We start from the raw sequence: 5,021 nt of genomic DNA, 5'->3' as shown, positions 1-5,021 counted from the left end.
CAGCAATTTTTCAATTGCAATGTAATGCAATTTTTCCATAAACTGCGCTGTTAAGTATGACTTAATATTACTCATATAATTTGCTTTGACTTATTAATTTAATTAACTGCGAGTCCTTTTCGTTTTTTCATGGTAACATATTATTCAAATTGGATTGGATCCCGCCCAATTCTGTACAAAATTGTTCAACACTGATGCCAGGCAGTGATTCAGTTCACGTAGGAAATAGCAGTTCGATAGACTTTATGAATGAACTATATGAGGTTGGTTTACAATTAATTAATTTTCTGAAAATCTGTACCGTCCATTTACTTAAATGTAGTGCCTAAAGTTTCTTAAAATATGTATCTACAAGAGGGTATAGCGTGCATTGAGGGCCATTGCCTCTGAGTTAAGAAATAAGAAGGTTGTTTTTTTGCGGTCATTTTATGTGGGGCTGACATGGGATTGTTGGATTCTTTTCCAAATATCTTAAAAATGGTACCGACGATTTGATTCAAATGTTCACAGTTGGCTAGGTGAAACTATAGGTCTTAATAATGTATATGCGGTTTTCGGGGCCATCATCGCTAAATTTAGATATTTATGGAATGGTGAAAAACTAATATTTTAACCCCTTGGTTTACCAATATTATAAATTAAAATTCAAAAACAAATGTATGTAGGCAGTAAATAATTTAATTTTTGCAATTCTGCATTTAATTTTATTAGGTTCTGTGCTTAAAAACATAAAAGCGGCGTTAAAATATTTTTAATTTGGCCACACTGGAGCAGCCTGTCTGGTAGATCAGCATAATTTTCATAGATACAGTGTTACGATGACTGTATGGTGGCTTTTTTCGCGTGTCTGACAGATGACAACTGAAAAATAAGGGATTTACATTAATGAAAATTATGAAGATTCGGTTATATATATATACATACATACATTCATATGTATATTCATATTTAACTTTTTTTCGTTCGCATATGCGTCCTTTCCCCTGTCAGCCACATATGTACCTACATATGTACCATATACATATGTATATGTATGTATGAATCTGCATGTATTTGCATATCACAACCCAATAATCAATCGCTTCCACGCCCTGTCTCTTGCGCAAATAAGTATCCTGTCTCTTGCGCAACCGAGTATCACTTAAGTTCTCAGACCTCGCTGTTGCCTATGCTTAAAAGTCGTCGGTCAAAACGAATTTAAACTATTATTGAATGGATTGGTCGCACAGGACATATATCTTTGCATTTAATCAGCCGAAGTTTTAACTGTGTCATACTGTGGAATGATGTTTGGGACTCAATTTTTATGTCATAAGAAGATCGTTTAATTACGGCTTATGTCGATGTTGTCTCCAGGCTGTGTTTGTTTACAATTTTTTAAACGATATTAGAATACTTATGTATTTCTCAGTTGATGAGACCATAAACTTATGTGATATTGTGTGCAACGGGTAAGATAAATATATATTTTGTGGATCGTTTGATCCACATTTGTTTTCAAAATATATGCTTCAATTTGAAGTTGTGTCAGTGTACATATTGACTTTCTGTTATCTTATTTCGCGTGATTGGATATTTGTATACCTGTCAAAATAATGAATGCACTATTATATATTGTCATATTTATGTGAATGCTATAACTTATACTCACGTTATAACCTTTAGCTTACTGATGCAGGGGAGGAAAATCTATGCCGTTCAGATGATGCCATAGGGAGTCTAAGTTAAGAAGAGGATGAGAATATAAAACAAACACAGGGTGGGTTAGCTTTGGAAACATCAAAAAAGCCATCTACTTATGTCGGATTGCGATTTAGAAGAATTTGTTACATGTTTTGTCATTGTCAATTTGTTATGGCTTGAATTAGGGACGAGCGCTATTTACTCAACCTGTTTAGTATTTAAAAGTAACTAGTTACTGCTGTTACACTTTTCAAAAGTAACAGCGACAAAAATCATCCAATGACATGCACAGATAGTAAAGCAAGGGTCTACATTTTGGTCGTTATTTACTTAAAAGATTGACACCGAAAAAGAGATTACTACGACGATATAACAAATGACTGGATCAATGCTAATGGCTTAATTTGTATTCACTTTACACGAAGATATACTTTTTAATGTTTATTTTTATTTTTACTTTGTCACAGGCCTGTACTCAGGCTGTTCCTTTCGTACTGGCTACAAAGCTAAGAACTATGAAAATGATGTGTACCTGGCTGTTATTTTGAACTTGCAACTGCACAGCCTCACTTACAAAAATCGTTTAAATTTGTGCGAATGTTTTTACCTTATCTTAAAATGGATAAAAAAACGAATGAAATTTGGTCCTTATTTAGGGCTGACGACGACAAATTTGCAAAATGCATTATTTTCAAAGAAAAGTAATCCTATAGTTTCCTACAAATTTAATAAAATAAAAAAAAAAAAAATTGTTATACAGCCTAACAATATTAAATTTTAATTGGTTTCCTTATATATATTAAAAAATTGCTGCGCGCCCAAAGGTCAAGTAAAAGTCGCTGTTATATGTAACTGTCTATGAGTAGGATACATTTTTCATTGATAAGTTTATTGCATAGTTTGTAAACCCTAAATAAAACAGCTTCAAAGGCACGTTTTTTTTAGCTAAATTTAGTAACACTGTCTAAAAGCCTTTGTCCACTGTCCAACTTTAGCAAAATGTGTGAAACGCGCCCTGTGTGTTTCCCCATAAGATAACACATTTCACTCATCTTTCAAAAAAGGCAAATAATGTGTAAATTCACCCCGAACATTTCGTGAATTTAGCGATGACTAATCGAGATTTCTATCGATGCTGTGAAAAATGGTAAAGTATCGTTAACATAAACAGCTGATATATCAAACTTTAAAATGTGCGTTAAATTAGCGGTGGTGACTTTAGGCTTTAGGCACTAATTTTAACTAAATGGACGGTACAGATTTTGAGAAAATTAACTAATTGTAAACCAACCTCATATAGTTCATTCATAAAATCTATCGAACTGCTAGTTCGTACGAGAACTGAATCACTGCCTGGAATTAGTGCTGAACAATTTTTTACAGAATTGGGCGGGAACCAATTCAATTTGAATTATATATAATCATGAACAACGGAAAGGACTCATAGTTAATTAAATTAATAAGTCAAAGCAAAAAATGAGAAACATTAAGTCATACTTAATAGCGCAGTTTATGGAAAAATTGCATTTTTCCATTTTTTTCATTACATCCTATGTTATTGCAAAAAAACATGCTGGCAATATTAGATATCATACTGTTAAATGGCAGCCATATTTTAAACTTTATTGTTTCATTTCTCCGAAAACGGCCCCAAATGCACGGTAGTTGTGCATATATAGAGCACGATTTATCAATTATTTTGCTATTTATTTCATTAAAATCATCGGTACAGATATTGAGAAATTCTCAATTTTCTATTTCTCTCATAACATCCCATGTTAATGCAAAAAAACATACAGGCAATATTAGATATCATACTGTTAAATGGCAGCCATATTTTAAACTTTGTTATTTAATTTCTCCGAAAACGGTCCCAAATGTACGAGGTTGTGCATATTGAGCACGATTTATCAATCATTTTGCTATTTATTTCATTAAAACCATCGGTACAGATTTTGAGAAATTCTCATATTTCTATTTCTCTCATAACATCCTATGTTAATGCAAAAATACATATGTATATATTGCGCTGTTTTCTTGAATACATAAAAGTACCGTTATAATAGACCCTGCCAACCCATTATAAGCCTAGCATATAAAAGTGTCAATCTCTGAAAATAAGTGAATAATTAAAATATCGGTCACTCTTTCTATACATGGAGATGAATAGTTTGTAATTGTGCTCACAATAAAAATGTAAATATTGTATCTATATTTATATATACACAGATAATAATACAAATTGAAGAATGTTTTAACGACTATACTATTTATTTTATATAAATAACATGTTAAGATAATATTCATCGTCATGTGTACTTTTACTTATTTTCACAAGGTGGCATCTTTATGTTCCCATAGGTTAGCTTTCTTCATAAGTTGGCATCCCCTAACATAGCGGCACTTTTGCATTCCATGCTTATATCAAATAAGTTTTTTTATTTGTAGTTCTGTACATCACACAACTGCTCAATTGGGCCATATATGTACATCATGCACAGCAACCGCCTGTCGCCACTGGTCTACGATCGGGAAACGAATACAACGGTTGTCGATGATGTGACCACGGCTGCCGCCGATGATAAACAGCACTCGTAGAAGAGTGCCGATCCGCTTAGTGCGCTGCTAATAGCCTGTGCGCTTAGTTTATTGATTAGCTTAATACACTCGCAGATTGTTGCAACAAATACGTCGCCGAGCGACAGCAACAAGAACAAATTGCGTCTCATTTCCATGTGCGCTTTTGGCGAGAAACCGAATAGGCCTAGAGAGCATCGATTGCGGCGACGCAAAAGTTTGTACAGGGCGTTACCAAACCATAATTGCACCCTAACTAATTAGTATTTTATTTCACAGCCCAGCAGCAATCATTTATTGAGCGCACGACGTAGCAAACCGACTCAGATTTAATGCCCTACAAGGCTACGAGTGCATCGATTCGCTGGGCATGACCAAGGATTACATTTACATAGGCCTCGTCTGTACATATATATATATATATATATATGTTTGTTTTATTTATAAATAAAATTGCATACTGGTCGCAAATGGTTAAATTTTAAAACCTCAATATTTATTGACTTGTTTGCGAATATGCATTTTTTAAACGTACGGTTTGTTAAATTAACCAAAAATATGTTATTTAATTCTTTCCACACCACTATTTTTTAATGTGGTATCCCCAGTAGGCCTAATCCACACTGCATTAGTACTTACTAATTTTTAAAATTTATAAATAAAAAATTTAAAATTATAAATAAATAGTAAATACATCGACTATCTACTACAACTACGTGTATTTTCAATTTAATAAACAAAGAAAGTTACATCTGAATAAG

At 33.1% G+C, this 5,021-nt stretch overlaps 2 long non-coding RNA genes across 3 annotated transcripts; one reads left to right on the top strand and one right to left on the bottom strand.

Annotated features, from left to right (window-relative positions):
• Window positions 1–660: 660 nt before the first annotated feature.
• LOC26530713 (uncharacterized) lies at window positions 661–1,886 on the bottom strand. 2 transcript variants are annotated; one of them, XR_001450474.3, is made up of 3 exons: window positions 1,652–1,886; window positions 925–1,584; window positions 661–861 (listed from the first exon to the last, which is right to left on the bottom strand). It is a non-coding gene; the product is annotated as an uncharacterized lncRNA (long non-coding RNA). The 2 variants fall into 2 exon arrangements; XR_001450475.3 differs by having other exon boundaries at window positions 929–1,584.
• Window positions 1,887–2,814: 928 nt separating this feature from the next.
• Window positions 2,815–4,687, top strand: LOC116650419 (uncharacterized). The gene is made up of 3 exons (XR_004303386.2): window positions 2,815–2,830; window positions 4,132–4,477; window positions 4,540–4,687. It is a non-coding gene; the product is annotated as an uncharacterized lncRNA (long non-coding RNA).
• The last annotated feature ends 334 nt before the right edge of the window (window positions 4,688–5,021 follow it).

The sequence above is a fragment of the Drosophila virilis genome, chromosome 3, assembly GCF_030788295.1.
Source record: "Drosophila virilis strain 15010-1051.87 chromosome 3, Dvir_AGI_RSII-ME, whole genome shotgun sequence".
Taxonomy (NCBI): Eukaryota; Metazoa; Arthropoda; class Insecta; order Diptera; family Drosophilidae; genus Drosophila; species Drosophila virilis.
The sequence above is the reverse complement of the archived record's forward strand: the minus strand, read 5'-3'. Positions and strand labels throughout refer to the sequence as shown.